This window comes from Pipistrellus kuhlii, unplaced genomic scaffold (assembly GCF_014108245.1).
Source record: "Pipistrellus kuhlii isolate mPipKuh1 unplaced genomic scaffold, mPipKuh1.p scaffold_m20_p_1, whole genome shotgun sequence".
NCBI lineage: Eukaryota > Metazoa > Chordata > Mammalia > Chiroptera > Vespertilionidae > Pipistrellus > Pipistrellus kuhlii.
This window is the reverse complement of record NW_023425404.1, coordinates 87,522,205-87,540,338: the sequence shown is the minus strand read 5'-3', so window position 1 is coordinate 87,540,338 and position 18,134 is coordinate 87,522,205. Positions and strand designations below refer to the sequence as shown.

General features: G+C 40.1%; 1 protein-coding gene across 1 annotated transcript in view; it reads left to right on the top strand.

Moving 5' to 3' along the window:
• PEAK1 (pseudopodium enriched atypical kinase 1) overlaps positions 1-18,134 on the top strand; it is a 715,824-nt gene that overhangs the window by 137,338 nt on the left and 560,352 nt on the right. The gene's annotated exons all lie outside the window — the stretch shown is intronic.

Below are 18,134 nucleotides of genomic sequence, written 5' to 3'. Positions count from 1 at the left end.
GAGGGACCCCCACTGCAGTGCATGAATTTCCTAGCTTAAAATAAAATACAAGAACAGATTCAAATCCATCTTAGATTATCCATACAAGGCAAACTCAGATTAATATTTTTAATATCCTGTTATTTCAGAATACCTAGATATTTAATAAATTTTACCATTGTAACCCAGCAAACTCAAAGTTTTAAGTTACAACTTTGAGATTTTAAAGCTTATCATTATTAAGCAAGGCATTTTATTGGCAATTTTGTAACAGGGATAACTCACTGGCCTTAAGTGGCTTTAATGTGAATGTACTATTCCTTTACATTTTCTTTATAAAAACAGGAGTGGCATTCCTCCCCCAACCCCAATATTTCTGCATTTTGCTGGAGTGTACTTATACAGATCTGCTCCTCCCAGTATTAGGAACAAAAATAGAACATTGGGGACTACCTACAGTTATGGGAAATATCAATGATGCTCTGCTAACCATGACTACCCCATGTTGGTTAAAGAAAGGATATACCAAATTGGCTGGGAATTGTATGCCCAAGGACCTGGGAGTCAACCTTGAAATGTGGTCCATTCTCATTCAAGAACTGTTCACTATCATGGAAACATTAATTTTGCCCTAGCTGGTTTGGCTCAGTGGATGGAGCATCAGCCTGCAGACTGAAGGGTCTCAGGTTTGATTCTGACCAAGGGCAAATGCCCAGGTTGCAGGCTTGATCTCCAGTATAAGGCATGCAGGAGGTAGCCAATCTATGATTCTCTCTCATCATTGATGTTTCTATCTTTCTATCCCTTTCCCTTCCTCTCTTAAATCAATTTAAAAAATACTTAAAGAAAAAGAAACATTAACCTTGTTGTCCAAATCATGGATTCCTACCTCAGCCAACATTGTTTATTTCCCCATGCCTGTAATCCCTACTTGCCCATGTAATCTTTGTCCCTATGTTCATAAACCAGCAAAGAACAAACTAAGTCCTTAAAAGATAGAAAGCAAGCAAAGTAAATCAGTAGCCAAAATTACATTACAGACACAGACAAAAAACATCTCACTAGCTAAGAGTTTTTGGTGGCTGATGCCCTGAGGGAAATCAGGAAGAGTCCCCAAGATTAAAAATTCTTAGCAGCTGCTGGGACGTTCCTGCAATCTACCACATGTTCAGCCCCACCACAAATAGCTGGGCTCCCCCAAAGCACGACATGCCGCATTTTTAAAAAATTAAACCAAACAATAAAGAGACACAAAACATCAACAGAAACACTCTTATACATGTGCATACAACCCACAGAAAAAGCTTCATATGATGCTACTTGTCTGTCCAGCTACAAACACCACAGAATACCCCGCATTAAAAAAAAAAAAAACCACCAAAGAAGAGCAATGTCTCCTATCCCTGGTTCTAGGACTGGTGCCCCTAAAACCTCAGCATTCTCCCCAGTGGACTATCTGGGGGAATATCTTCCCTAGGCTTAGAACTTTTGTTCCCCATCATCAGAAAGTCCCTTGTGACTATGTGCTCAATCTCCCACATTGGAGATTCTGGCACATCCCAAGAGCTCCTTGTGACTATGTGCTCAACCTTCCATACTGAAGATTTCTCGTACTAGCTAAGATCCACTTTTCCCTCTCTGGCCACTTCCCTCATGGGAGAATGGAACCATAGATCAGAACTCCACAGTCACTTCATGTCCAAAGCACATCTTTGTCACCCACCCTCAATCTCAGAGGATACCCAACCATCAAGGTAGTACTAAAGTCAATTTCCCTCCTTAGCTCGTTCATGAGGTTACCTGATTGCCATAGATGTTGCTTGAGCTTTTCCTGCATTGATGGCTGACTCTTGATCCCAAGCTCATTGTCGGACCAGGGGGTAATGGCAATCCCTCATCACTGTGGCAACCACAGCTTGGCAGATGAGCATGCCTCCTCAGGAGAGGGATCCATTGACCCACATTGTGACCAACAGAATCTTAGATGAGCCCCCAAAGGTATTAGAAATGAGGTGAGCACTAAAGCTAGGGGTCCCGGAAGAACGCAAAAGATAATTGGGAGCTAGACAGGAAGGCAACTATCTTTACTGCAACAGAGTCTGGGATCACATACACACCAAGTGGGGGTCCACTTCAGGCTTTATCCCTGACACACACCATCTGTCCCTCACTCTTATTATTCAGAGCTTTAGGCTCACATTCCTGTGTGACTGGCAAATTCAAAGGAAAAAGGGACCAGTTGACCTTTGCTATTTCAAAATGGTGGTTACCAAGCTATGCAAACCAAAATGGCAGCTGTCTAAACTCCCTTCTTTGGCAGAAAAGATTATTTGTTTATTCTCACATCTATCAATGTTCAATCTAAAGATCAAAATACACAAATAAGAAATCTAATGAACAAAGTAAACTGGTGAATAAAATAGAGTCAGAGACATGGAAGCATGTAATAGACTGATGAATCTCAGAGGGAGGGCGAGCAAGAAAAGATTAACCAAAGATCTTACTTATGGACACAGACTGTAGGGATGAAGGCCTGGGGCAGGATGGGAACTTGTTGAAAGGGGACAATGAAGGGGGAAAGGGGGTAAAATAAATGAGACCTTTAAGGATATGAAAAGGGATCAACTAGAAATAAAGAATACAATGACTGAAATAAAAAAAATATTATACAGAGTCCTAAAAACAGACTGGAAGATCACAAAAATCAAGTCAAAGATTTGGAACACGAAGAGCCAGAGGACACTCCCCTGCAGAAGCAAGAAGAGAAGAGAATTGAGAAACCTCTGGGACAACTTCAAGCATATCAACATCCGAATTATGGGGGTCCCAGAAGAAGAGAGAGAGCAAGATACCAAAAGCCTATTGGAAGAAATAGTGACAGAAAACTTCCCCACCTGGTGAAAGAAATAGACTTACAAGTCCAAGAAGTGCACAGAACCCCAAACAAAAGGAACCCAAAGAGGCCCACACCAAGACACATCATAATTAAAATGCCAAGAGCAAAAGACAAAGAAAGAATATTAAAAGCAGCAAGAGAAAAGCAGTTAGTTACCTATAAAGGAGCACCCATACGATTGTCAGCTGATTTCTCAACAGAAATTATGCAGGCCAGCTGGGAGTGGCAAGAAATATTCAAAGTGATGAATAGCAAGAACCTACAACCAAGATTACTGTATCCAGCAAAGTTATCATTCAGAATTGAAGGGCAGATAAAGAGCTTCAAAACCAAGAAAAAACTAAAGGAGTTCATCGCCGCCAAATTATTATAGTATTATATAAAATGCTGAAAGGTATTCTTTAAGAAGATTTAAGAAGAAGAAGAAGAAAAAGAAGAAGAAGAAGAAGAAGAAGAAGAAGAAGAAGAAGAAGAAGAAGGAAAAAAAGATAAAAATTACGATCAACAAATATATATTTATCAACAAGTAAATCTAAAAATCAAGTGAATTAAAAATCTGAGGAACAAATTAAATGTGAATATAATAGAATCAGGGGCAAAGAAAGGGAGTGGATTGATAATTCTCAGGGGGAAAGGGATTTAGGGGGGTGCAGTAAGAGACTGGATTAAAATCGTACACCTATGGATGAGGGCAGTGTGTTGAGGGGGGGGGGGGGCAGGAACCAGGTGGTAGGGAGCTATGGGGGAAAAAGGAGAAACAATTGTAATAATCTGAGCAATAAAGATTTATTAAATTAAAAAATAAAGACCCAAACTTATATATATAATCATCTGAAGAAAGAATGATTCAAAAATTTCCAAATTTAGCAAAAGATAGTAAAAAATATAAACCCACAGATCAAAAAAGCTCAGTGAATAGTAAGCACAGGACATAAAGAAAGCTACATCAAGACTCATAAAAATCATATTGCTCAATACCAATGATGAAAAGAAAAATCTTTTAAGTAGTCAGAAGAAAAGACACACTATACACAGGAATAAACATAAGAATTACAAAATATTTCTCACCAGAAACAGTGTAAGAAAGAACTTAGTAGAGCATCATCATTAAAGTACTCATAAGGGGGGAAAATTCTCTCAATTTATAATTCCAGACTGAGTGAAAATATTAAAAAAATAGTTAAAATATATTTTTCATGTATAAAAGATTGATTTTTTTATGACCAGCAGATTTGTAGTGTGAGAAATGTTAAAAGAAGTCCTGCAAGCAGAAATAAAATTTTGCCAGATACAAATATCAATCTATGCCAAGAAATGGAAAACACCAAAGACAGTAGATGCATAGAAAAAATATAATAGTTTCTTATTATTTAAATACATTTAAAGATAATTAACTATTTAAACAAATAATAATGTAATGTCAGTTTTATAACATCTGTGAAAGCAAAAGACATGACAACAATAGCACAAAGATTGCCTGGGAAAATGAAATTTTGTTACAGTGAAGTTTCTATACAAGATGTGAAGTGGTATAATATCCTCTTGTAGATAGACTGTGACAATTTAAAATCCTATATAATAAATATGCAAATAGTCATCATGCTCTTATGCCATCATGCCATAATAGTTCAGACACTCAACACTGGGGAGAGAGAAATGGGGACCAGCCAGGCTGCAGCCCAGAAGAGGGACAAGCCACCCATCCCAGGGTCCTGGGTGCCAACAGCTGCGCCGGTTCCTCTGGCCCAGAGAGGGGCAAGCCGCCCACCCCGCAGTCCTGGGCTCCAGCAGCTGGGGCTGCAGCCCAGGAGAGAACAAACTGCACTCCCTGTGGTCCCGGGTGCCTGCGGCTGCAGCCTGGGAGAAGCCGCCCACCCACGGTCCCCTGTGGCTGTGGCCGGCCTGGGTGAAGCTGGCCTGGGTCCTGGGTGCCTGTGGCTGGCCAGAGGGAGGGAAGCATAGGTCCCAGGTGCGGGTATGGGGCGAGGCAGAGGAAGTTATGGGCAACCAGGCCAGCAGGGGGAAGCATTTAGGAGCGATCAGGTCAGTAGGGGAGCAGTTAGTGGCGATCAGGCAGGCAGGCAGAGTGGTTAGGGGTGACCAGGCAGGCAGGGCAGTGAGTGGTTAGGAGCCAGTCCCAGATTGTGAGAGGGATGTCCTACTGCCGATTTAGGCCTGATCCCAACCAGAGGAAATTCCAATAGAACAACTGCTTATCCCAGCAAATGCCAGCAACAAGTATCTGGAGATTAATACAAATTACAACACCAACTAATTTTAAGTGAGGCAAGGGAAAACAGAATTAAACAAACAAACAAAAACAAAGCAAACAAAAAAAAGAATAAGTAAAACAATCTCACAAAAAAGCATAAAAATTCGATATAATCAACATTCAAGAAAACAACAACAAAAGGATAGAGAGAAAAATAATTTTTTAATAATTAAGACAGCGAAGAGAGAGGTGTGTATGTACTTGGAGCAGGGGACTGGAAATTAGATATATAAGTAGGGAGAAATTTCAGCAGGAGGTAGACAGAAAGAATAGGGAAAATCTAAAGCAGGAAAGGGTTAAGATAAACAGGACACCCAAAATGGAAAGTTTAGGAAGAGAGTGATGGCATAAAGGTAAAGTTGTGATAGGGAAAAACAATGCTAAAGGAAAGATGAAAATAGAATGTAGAACACTAATTCCAAAGTAAAACAAAAATAAAATAAAATGATACTTTAAAAAAAGATAAAATAGTAGTAGTAATAATGCTGATTGAAAATCAAATGTAAAAATTAAAAAGGTAAAATCAAGTGAGGAAAAAGAAAAAAAATTGTTTCTTAAGTAAAGGATGCAAAAAATGAAAAAAAAAAGTACACTCTGCCAATGAAGTCATTCAGTTCCCCTCCCATGCTTTGTCTCTTCTCATCTCTTCTCTACTCTTCCTCTATCAAGTGTGTGGTTGATTCTGCCACAGTTCCCAGATCACCAATGCACAGCTCTTTAAGCCAAGTCCCTGCAGAGGTTGCTGGCCACTGCTCCTCAAGAAACAGCTTGAGGAGACTCAACCAGAGTTGAGGCATTGCAGTTTCTCTCAAGAGGGGTCAGGAAGCAGGAGCGGCCTGAGCCTGACCAGCTGTCAAGAAGCACTAAGAGGAGGTAAGATGGCAGAAGAATAGATGGGCGGATTCTGAGCCCTGTCCCGAAGCAGAAAGAGAGAGCAGCTGATGGTCTTGAGCTGCAAGTGTTTATTAGCAAGCTGGGAGACAGTGAACACCAGAAGAAACTGTTGGGGGGCCGCTGACAGAGGTACCCCTCACAGGGAAGCACCCACGCAGGCTACGTCCCTTCCCAGAGCTACCTACCAGCTTTGACGGGGAAACCTCGCCATCTTGAGAGGAAGATTGGATCATGTCAGAGGCCTGAATATCCACAGCCGCAGCGACCACCAAGCAGCTGTGACCCCCATAACACGGATCCCAGGTGGCGTGAACACTTGGCCTCACAGGAGTGCCCCACAGCACAGCGAAAGGGTCAGATTTCTCGGGAAGAGGGTGGAGAGTGCTTGCTGCGAAGACAAAAGCCTGTGCGCACAGAGCACATGGAAGCTGGAGGACAAGGGCGGTGATTACAAGTAGAAGCCCCAGCTGTTGGGTGGGTGTCACCTGTAAAAGTGGACAGGGCTCCTAACAGGGGAGATATCTAAAGAGCAACACATTTGGATCTGGTTCGGAGGGATATCGGAGAGTTGTGGGAGATTGCAGTTGCTGGGACTTGCCTCCTCTCCCCCTCCGTAGTTCCTGCTGCAGAGAGGACGGAAAAAAAAAAAAAAAAAAAAAGCTGGAGAGGCTCTAGACGCAGGGGTCCTCAAACTTTTTAAAGTGGGGGCCAGATCACGGTCCCTCAGAGAGCTGGAGGGCCGGACTATATGAACTACTAATTCCTACTGTAACACCTCAGCTGCGCTCACTGCCCAAAAAACCTGGCGGGCCGGATCAGACTCCTCTGCGGGCCGCATGTGGCCCGCGGGCCGTAGTTTGAAGACGCCTGAAAAAGAGAGATCATGGGGAGAAAAAAAAAAACAACAAAAAACAGCCCACATATGAAAGAAAAGCAGGCTTCACCAGATAAGGAAGTAAACGAGATAGAGACAAGCAACCTACCAGAGCAAGAATTCAGAGTAGCGATCATAAGATGGCTAAAAAGAATGGAAGACAAATTTGACAATATGAGTAAGAACCAAGAGGAAATGAAGAAGAACCAAGAAGAAATGAAAAATGACATCGCTACTGTAAAGAACTCAATAGAAAGCATCAAGAGTAGATTAGAAGAAGCAGAGGATCGCATCAGCGAGCTAGAAGACAAGATGGAAAAAAATACCCAATTAGAACAGCTTCTGGAAAAAAAAATTAAAAAACAGGAGGAAAGTCTAAGGGAACTTTGGGACGATACAAAACAAAACAATATTAGAATAATAGGGGTTCCAGAGGAAAGGGAATTGAGGAAGACATGGAAAACGTATTTCAAGAAATAATGACAGAAAACTTTCTGAGATAGAGAAGAAAAAACCCACACAAATCCAAGATGCTCGCAGAGTCCTGAGCAAAATGAACCCTAGAAAACTGACCCCTAGGCACATTATAATTAAGCTGGCAAACACCAACGACAAAAAAAGAATTTTAAAAGCAGTCAGAGAGAGATAGAAAGTTACATATAAAGGAACCCCCATCAGACTAGCAACTGATTTCTCCACAGAAACTCATCAGGCTAGAAGGGAATGGGATGAAATATACAAATTCATGCAAAGGAAGGGTCTGAACCCAAGAATACTGTACCCAGAAAGGCTATCAATTAAAAGTGAAGGCAAAATCAGGAGCTTCACAGACAAAAACAGACTAAGGGAATTTATCTCAACCAAACCAGCAATGCAAGAAATGCTAAAGGGTCTATTGTAAAATTAAAGAAATAGAAAGCAAAGAAGGAACACAAGGGTGTAGATTAAAAATGGCGTCAAATAAGTATCTATCAATAATAACTTTAAATGTAAATGGACTAAATGCTCCAATCAAAAGACATAGGGTAACAAATTGGATAAGAAAACAAGACCCATATATCTGTTGTCTACAAGAAACCCACCTCAGAAAAAAAGATGCACACAAACTGAGAGTGAAGGGATGGAAAAAGGTTTTCCAGGCAAATGGAAATGGAAAAAAAAGCTGGGGTAGCAATACTTATATCTGACAAATTAGATCTCAGAGTGAAGGACATAACAAGAGATAATGAAGGCTACTTCATAATACTAAAGGGAGCAATCCAACAAGAAGAAATAACCCTGGTAAATATATATGCACCCAACCCGGGAGCACCTCAATATATAAAAAAACTGCTGGAGGACATTAAGGGAGAGATTAATAGCAATACAATCATAGTAGGAGACTTTAATACCCCACTGTCACCCTTTGACAAATCATCTAAACAAGAAATCAGCAAAGAGATATCAATCCTAAATGACTCGCTAGACCAGATGGAATTAATCGACATCTTCAGAACATTCCACCCCAAAGCCACAGAATATACATTCTTCTCAAGCGCACATGGGACATTCTCAAAGATAGACCGCATGTTGGAACATAGGCAAAGTCTCTTCAAATTCAAGAAGATAGAAATCATATCAAGCATCTTCTCAGATCATAGTGGCATAAAACTGGAAATTAACTACAATGAAAAAAATCCAAAGAAATCAAACACATGGAGACTAAAAGCATGCTATTAAACAAGGATTGGGTTACCAAAGAAATCAAGGAAGAAATTAAAAACATCCTGGCAAGAAATGACAATGAAAACGCAACAATCCAAAATCTATGGGACACAGCAAAAGCAGTTTTGAGAGGGAAGTTCATATCCCTACAAGCCTATTACAAAAAACTAGAAAAAATGGTAACAAATTATCTAACTCTACAACTCAAAGAGTTAGAAAAAGAGCAACAAGAAAAGCCCAGTGTAAGCAGGAGGAAGGAAATAACAAAACTAAGAGCAGAGATAAACGACATAGAGACCAAAGAAACAATACATAAGATCAACAAAACCAAGAGCTGGTTCTTTGAAAGCATAAACAAGATTGATGAACCTCTAGCCAGGCTAACCAAGAAACAAAGAGAGAGGACCCAAATAAACAAAATCAGAAATGAAAGAGGTGAAATAACAACAGACCCCGTCGAAATACAAAATACTATGAACAACTCTATTCCAACAAACTGAACAACCTGGAGGAAATGGACATATTCCTAGAAAAATACAACCTTCCAAAACTCAATCAGGAAGAATCTAAAAACCTCAATAGACCAGTGACTTGGGAAGAAATTGAAACAGTCATCAAAAAGCTTCCAGCAAACAAAAGCCCATGGCCAGATAGCTTCACAGGAGAGTTTTACCAAACATTCAAGGAAGAACTAAAACCTATCTTCCTCAGACTATTCCAAAGAATCCAAGAGGAAGGAACACTTTTAAACTCCTTCTATGAAGCCAGCATCACCCTAATACCAAAACCAGATAAAGACAACCCAATAAAAGAGAATTACAGGCCAATATCCCTCATGCCAAAATCCTCAACAAAATTCTAGCAAATCGGCTCCAGCAGAGCATCACAAAGATCATACACCACGACCAAGTAGGATTTATTCCAGGAATGCAAGGTTGGTGCAATATCCGCAAATCAATAAATGTGATACATCACATAAACAAATTGAAAGATAAAAATCATATAGTCATATCAATTGATGCAGAAAAAGCATTTGATAAAATCCAACACCCTTTCCTGATAAAAACTCTCAACAAGGTGGGAGTACAAGGATCATACCTCAACATAATAAAAGATATATATGATAAAACCACAGCCAACATTATACTCAATGGGCAAAAACTAAAACCATTCCCTCTAAGAACAGGAACAAGACAAGGATGCCCACTATCACCACTCTTCTTTGACATAGTACTGGAACTATTGTACTAGCCATTGCAATTAGACAAGAAGAGGAAATAAAAGGCATCCAAATTGGAAAAGAAGAAGTAAAGTTATCCTTATTTGCAGACGACATGATACTGTATATTAAAAACCCCAAAGACTCCATTAAAAAAACTAATTGACTTAATAAATGAATTTGGCAATGTAGCAGGATACAAAGTTAATGCCAAGAAATCCATGGCATTTCTATACACCAACAGTGAACTTATAGAAACAGAGACTAAAAAAGCAATTCCATTTACCATCGCACCAAAAAAATTAAGATACCTAGGAATAAACTTAATTAAGGAAGTAAAGGACCTATACGCGGAAAACTACACGACACTGAAAAAAGAGATAGAGGAAGATGTAAACAGATGGAAGAACATACCATGTTCATGGATTGGTAGAATCAACATCATCAAAATGTCCATACTTCCTAAAGCAATCTATAGGTTCAATGCACTCCCCATTAAAATACCAACGGCATATTTCACTGACCTAGATAGAACTCTCCAAAAGTTCATTTGGAATAATAAAAGACCCCGAATAGCCACAGCAATCCTGAGAAAGAAGAGTAAAGTAGGAGGGATCTCAATACCAGATTCAAACTGTATTACAAAGCCACTGTTCTCAAAACAGCCTGGTACTCGCATAAGAACAGACATATAGATCAATGGAATCGAATCGAGAACCCAGATATCAACCCAAATTACTATGCTCACTTAATATTTGACAAAGGAGGCACAAATATACAATGGAGTCAAGACAGTCTCTTCCATAAATGGTGTTGGGAAAATTGGACAGATACATGCAAAAGAATGAAACTAGATCACCAACTTACACCATACACAAAAATAAACTCAAAATGGATACAGGACTTAAACATCAGACGGGAAACCATAAATATACTAGAGGCATCCACAGGCAGCAAAATCTCAGTCATATGCCAAAAGAACTTCTTCACTGATACTGTCCCTAGGGCAATGGAAGCTAAAGAGAAAATAAACAAATGGGACTGCATCAAAATAAAAAGCTTTTTTACAGCAAAAGAAACCATCAACAAAACAACAAGAAAACTCGCTGTGAGGGAGAACATATTTGCAAATGTTACCACTGATAAAGGTTTAATCTCCAACATCTACAAACAGCTTCTACAACTAAATAAAAGGAAGATGAATGATCCAATTAAAAAATGGGCAATGGACCTAAATAGAATATTTTCAAAAGAAGACAGAAGGATGGCCAAACGGCACATAAAAACATGCTCAAAATTGTTTTTTAATTATCCGAGAGATGCACATCAAAACAACAATGCGGTACCATCTCACACCTGTCAGAATGGCCAACATCAACAAATCAACAAATGACAAGTGTTGGCGAGGTTGTGGAGAAAAAGGAACCCTCCTGCACTGCTGGTTGGAATGCAGACTGGTGCAACCACTGTGGAGAACAGTATGGAGCTTCCTCAAAAAACTGAAAATGGAACTCCCATTTGATCCAGTAATCCCACTCCTAGGAATATATCCCAAGAAACTAGAAACACCAATCAGAAAGGATATACGCACCCCTATGTTCAAAGCAGCACAATCTACAATAGCTAGAATCTGGAAACAGCCTAGGTGCTCGTCAGCAGATGATTGGATCCAAAAACCATGGTACATCTACACAATGGAATACTATGCTGCCATAAAAAAGTAGGAATTCTCATCATTTGCAGCAACCTGGATAGAACTAGAGAACATCATGCTGAATGAAATAAGCCAGTCAATGAAAGAGAAATACCACATGGCCTCACTCATTTATGGATATTAAAGAACATTATAAACTGACAAACCAAAAGTCAGATATAAAGACAGTAAAGCAGACTGTCGAATTACAGCTGGGAGGGTAGGGAGATCTGGGGTAGATAAGAGATCAACCGAAGGACTTGTATACATGCATATAAGTACAACCAATGGACACAAAACTCTGGGGAGGGAGGGTATGTATGGGAGGGGTGGCAATGTTAAAATATAATATGTACACAGATAATAATTTAATAATAATAAAAAAGAAGCACTACGAAAAAAAAAGAAAAAAAAAAAAAGTGCAATAGTGAAAGTCATTCACTTCCTCTATTGTTCTCTTTTTCATGCTTGTTTCCCAGTCCAGACAGTATTGCAGTTCCCTGTGTTCAACTGCTCCTCAGTGTTGTAAGCCAGTCCTGATTTTTAAGCAGGCAGTGTTTTAATTTCTTGTGTTCCTTTATTTTTGATAATCCAAGAGTCAATTTGTGATTCAGCCCCTGGTTGGCAGTATTCTCTGGATTGACTTCCGGGTCTCTATAGCCTCTCCAGCCTTCTTTCCCTCTGTCACTCAGTACTGGTTTGTAGAGGTGGGCTGCCTCAGAGCTGCCTCCTGTGGTCACTCCCATCTTCAATCCCCAGGTTCCAGAAAAACAACTTCCCCCTTCAGTCTCCCAGAGTGTCCCAACTGGATGATCCTTGCTTAGTACTCAGAAGCAAAGAAATGAAGAGGAAAAAGCACAAGTGTGTGAACAATGAGTCTGTGTGCAAGTCTAAGCAGCCTGCACACCTTTGAAATTCTTAGGCTATACCTCTGCATCAGATAAAAATGGGTTACTTTTTAGAGATCTCTTCTGTTAGCAGCTCTGAGGACTCGTTCCACATTCATGGATCACGCCAGCCCCAACAGCCATCGACTTTTCTAGGCACAGACTTCCCTGGTCCTCCAGCTCCTGCAAGTGCACCTGTTTCTCTCTCCCACCGGGACTAGAGACCTCACCTTATCCCCAGCACAGTCTGACCTTTCAGTGGTGGAGTGAAGAGCTCCTTTGAATCCACATGTTTGCGCCAATTGGCAACAGGTGTTCTGGGGCTCCCAGCCCTTCAGTGGTTGCTGCAGTTGTGGATTTTCAAGCTTCTGAAAAGATCCACTTTCCCTTTCAAGATGGCGGGCTTTCCCCATCCAAGCCCGTAGCTCTGGGAGGATACCCAGCCACAGTGGGGGCTGCATGGTTAGGAGAACCCTGTTCATCAGTCCCCCACCTTCTCCTGGAGTTTAGCTGTCCCTTAGCTTGCCAACAAATACTCCCTGTGCGACCCTCAGCTGTTCCTTTTTTCTGCTCTGGGACAAGGCTCAGTACACATTGTCTATTCTGCCACCATTTCTCCTCCTTGCTGGAAGATTTTAAATTACTGTTTCAATTTCATGGTTTATCAGCCTATTCAGGTTTTTAAAATTTTATATTTATTTATTTATTTATTTATTTAATCCTTCCTGATTGAGTTTTGGAAACTTGTATTATTCTAAGAATATGTCCATTTTGTCTAGGTTATCCAGTTTGTTAGAGTAGTGTTGTTTGTAGTATTTTTTTTTTTTTTTTTACAATCTTATATTTCTGTGGGGTCTATTGTTATTTCACCTCTTTCATTTTTTATTTTGTTTACTTGGTTCCTCTCTCTTTGCTTCTTGGTTAGCCTGGCTAGAGGTTCATCAATCTTGTTTATTTTTTCAAAGATCCAGCTCTTGGTTTTATTGATCTTTTGTATTGCTTTTTTTGGTTTGTTTTATTTGTTTCTATGTCATTTATTTCTGCTCTGATCTTTATTATCTCCTTTCTTCTGGTTACTGTGGGCTTTTCTTGTTGCTCTCTTTCTACTTCTTTATGTTGGATGGTTAGATAATTTATTACCATTTTTTTCTTGTTTTTTTAAAAGTAGGCCTGTAGACCTATGAACTTCCATCTCAGGACTGCTTTTATTGTGTCTCATAGATTTTGGATTGTTGTGTTTTCATTGTCATTTGTTCCCAGGGTGCTTTTAATTTCTTCTTTGATTTCTTTGGTAACCCAATCATTGCTTAATACATGCTAATTAGTCTCCAAGTGTTTGATTTTTTCATTGTAGTTGATTTCTAATTTTAGGCCATTGTGATCTGAGAAGATACTTGATATGATTTCTGTCTTCCTAAATTTGAATAGACTTTGCCTGCGTCCCAATATGTGGTCTATCTTTGAAAATCTACCGTGTGCTCTTGAGAAGAATGTACAATACATTCTGTGGCTTTGGGGTAAAATGTTCTGAATATGTCAATTAATTCCATCTGATCTACTGAGTCATTTAGGATTGATATATCTATACTGATTTTTTGTTTAGAGGATTTATCTAGTGGTGTAAATGGGGTATTAAAGTCCCCTACTATATCTGCATTGCTGTTGATCTCTCTGTTGATATTTTCCAGACTTTTTTGTGTGTGTTTGGGCTCCTGTATTGGGTGCATATATGTTTTCCAGGGTTATATCCTCTTGTTGAATTGCTCCCGTTAGTATTATGAATGGCATTTCTTATCTCTTATTATGGCCTCCACTTTGAGGTCAGTTTTATTAGATATAAGTATTGCTACCCCAGTTTTTTTTTTTTTTTTTAAATTTCCATTTGCCTGAATAAATTTTTTCCCTCCATCCATTCATCTTAAGTTTGTTAGTTCTTTGTTCTGAGGCGGCTCTCTTGTAAACAGCAGATATATGGGTCATGTTTTCTTATCCATTTGGCTACCCCATGTCTTTGACTGGAGCATTCAATCCATTTACATTTAAAGTTATTATTGATAAATACTTGTTTGTCCCCATTTGTACTCTTTATGTATGTGTTCTTTCTTCCCTTTCTGTTTCTTCATTTTACAGCAGTCCTTTAGCATTTCTTGTATTGGTGGCTTGGTGGTAATGAACTCCCTTAGTCTTTTTTTTTTTTTTTTTTTTTTTTTTCTCTGAAGCTCCTGACTTCACTTCAATTTTGAATGTTAACCTTGCTGGGTATAGTATTTTTGGATTCAGTTCCTTGCTTTGTATCATTTTGTATATTTAATTCCATTCCATTCTGGCTGGATGTGTTTCTGTAATGGAAGATACCTTATACGTAACTTTCTGTCTCTCTCTGGCAGTCTTTAAGATTCTTACTTTGTCATTGGTGTTTACCAATTTAATTATGATGTGCCTTGGTGTTGGTCATTTGGTGTTCATCTTGTTTGGGACTCTGTATACTTCTTGAACTTGTGTGAGTTTTTCTTCCCAATATCAGGGAAGTTTTCTGTCATTATTTCTTTTTTTAAAATTAATTAATTTTTTCTTTTCTCATTGTTTAAAATACTACAAATGTCTCCTTTCTCCCCCCCACCCCCCATTGACCTTCCCCCAGCCTCCCCTACCCCCCGGCACATGCCCTCACCCCCCTCTCAGTGTCTTGCATCCATTGATTATGCTTATATGCATGCACACAAGTCTTTCGGTTGATTTCTTACCTTCCCACCCTCCTACTCCCCACCCCTCTCCAGCCTTTCCCTGTCTTTTTACAGTTTGCTAGATGCTGCTCTACCTCTGTATCTATTTTTGTTTATTAGTTTATATGTTCTTTATTACACATAAATGAGTGAGATCATATGGTATTTTTCTTTCACTTCCTGGCTTATTTCACTTAGCATAATACTCTCCAGTTCCATCCATACTGTTGCAAATGGTAAGAATTCCTTCTTTTGTATAGCAGCATAGTATTCCATTGTGTAGATGTACCACAGTTTTCTAATCCACTCATTGGCTGATGGGCACTTAGGCTGTTTCTGAATCTTTGCTATTGTAAATTGTGCTGCTATGAACATAGGGGTGCATATATACTTTTTGATTGCTGTTTCTGTTTTCTTGGGATATATTCCAAAAAGTAGTATTACTGGGCCAAATGGCAGGTCCATTTTTGAGAAGATGTCATACTGTTTTTCACAGTGGCTGCACCAGTCTGCATTCCCATCAACAGTGAAGGAGGAGGGTTCCTTTTCCTCTGCATACTCTCCAGCACTTGTCATTTGTTGACTTGTTGATGATAACCATTCTAATAGGTCTGAGGTGGTACCTCATTTTTTGATTTGCATCTTTTGGATGATTAGTGACTTTGAGCATGTTTTCATATGTCTCTTGGCTTTCTGAATGTCCTCTTTCAAAAAGTGTTTATTAAGTCATTTGTCCCTTTTTTAAAAATTTGGTTGTTTATCCTCCTTTTGTTAAGTTCTATGAGTTCCCTGTAAATGTTGGAGATTAAACCCTTATCAGATATAACATTGGCAAATATGCTCTCCCATGCAATGGACTTTCTTGTTGTTTTATTGATGTTTCTTTTGCTGTGCAGAAGCTTTTTATTTTGTTGTAGTCCCATTTGTTTATTTTCTCCTTAGTTTTCATTGTCCTAGGAGCTGTATCAGTAAAGATGTTGCTATGGCATGTGTCTGATATTTTGCTGCCAATGGAGTCTTGTAAGATTTTTATGGTTTCCCATCTTACGTTTAAGTCCATTAACCATTTTGTGTTTATTTTTGTGTATGGTGTAAGTTGGTGGTCTAGTTTCATTGCCCTCAATAATTTTTTTGTGGAAAGAATGAAGAACAATGGCTCTTAGTTCAAATCCTGAAACTCTACATTGAACCTTGGTTTTCCCTCTCTGAAATGGGAATAATAATAATACCAGATTAGTATGAAGATGATCCAATGAATAAAAATTCCTGACATATAGTCGGTTAAGAGTAGAGAAAAGGAGGAAGATTGGAGTGCGCAGAATATAGCCAAGAAAGGCTTTTTAAGGATGAAAGAATTTTAGAAGTGGATGGATCATGTGGAAGCCAAATGGTGGTGGAGCTAGATAAAGAAAAACTTGGAGGTGGGGATATAGAATGAAAGGGAAATTTCTCTGAATCTTGGCCACCCTATTTACTTTTCAGCCTGACCCAGGAAGCTCGGGGTTTGCTGTGAAGGCAAGCTTGACATGTCCACTGTCTCCTGAGACTCCCTGTAGGCAATCAGCCCAGGCTGGATCTGGATTGCTGACCACGTCTGGGATACTGCCAGATTTCCTCTATTGGCCTGTGGAGATAGCTGAAAATAGCACAGGGGCCCTTGGTATGCATCTGCAGAGGCATTGACCTAGTCCTTGTGGCAGGAAATAGAAAGCTCCCAGCTGTAGTGAAGGGGATCCTTCCTGGAGTGCCACATTGATCTTATTTCTGCCCAGGCCCCCAGCTGATGCTGTTCTGGCAGCAGTAAGTGGTTTCTCCAAAGGGGCCTGTTCATTATTCATGCCTTGCTACTGGTGGTCTTAATTCAGCATCTAGAAGGGTTCAGGAATCTGAAGAAGGCACTGTGTGTAAATTAAATAAGAGTCCAGAGACGAAACATAATTTTGAAAGGCATTTGGGGGGCCAGAGGACCTTGGCTGAAGAAACTAAGTTTTCCCTTGTCTCAGGACCCCTTGCTTTTTATTAACACAAATTGTCCTAAGGCAAGGTAGATATACACTTCAAAGGCCAGGGTTTGGTACACAGAATCAATTGTCAGATTGGTGAAATTGCCTGTGGTTGTTTGGCCAGTAGGAGGCAATAACATGTAGATTAAGATGCCCTTAGCTGTCTGGCAGCAAGCAACCATTCATGCATCCCTTTCAGGTTTGGGGAAATGCCCTCAGCCAACTCCAGATGATTCAGCCCTGCTGACATGCTGAAGTTGGCTTCTGGCACCTTGCCTCTCTGTAAAGCCTGCTGGGAGGCAGAGGTGGCAATAGCTACTGGTACTAGCAGAGCAGGGCACAGGGGCTACAAATGGTACCTCTGTATCTGCCTGGCTCTGTGAAGAACTTCTGGCTAGAAGGCCAAGGCCTGGGTTTGCTGAGGGGAAATAAATGTTAGACTTATGTTCATTGCTCCTATGTGGCACACAAGCTTGCTCCCATACTTGGGGAGGAACTTGAGATTTGGAGAGGGCATGCTACATACCTGAGGTTGCAGAGCAAAGCTGGGGGCATAAATTCTCAAGCACAGACACACAAGCTGTGCGGCAACCAGAACAGAGAGTGGGAGAAATGGATGGGGATGTAGACTGGGAATGAGACAGCTTTGATGTCAAGGACTCTAGGGAAAGGCTGTTTGTCTCTGTTTGGCTTCCCTAGGGCCCACCTGGGAGCCCTGGGAAGACTCCACAGGAGGTGTGTTGAGCCCAAGTAGGCAACAGTCATGAGCTCATGTCCTTAGAGGCCCCAGGAAGACTGGTAAGAAGGCAGAAGGAAAATGGCCAGGCCAGCAAGGAACATAAAGACAATAAGGGACTTTGGCATGGACCACAAAGCCAAATTCAGATGTGGGGAAGAAAAAGGTAATTTGCTGAATATGTACCATGTGTTGGGTCATTCATGTGCCAACCTCCTTGGTGGCTGAGTATTTTTGTTTCCACTGAACAGAGG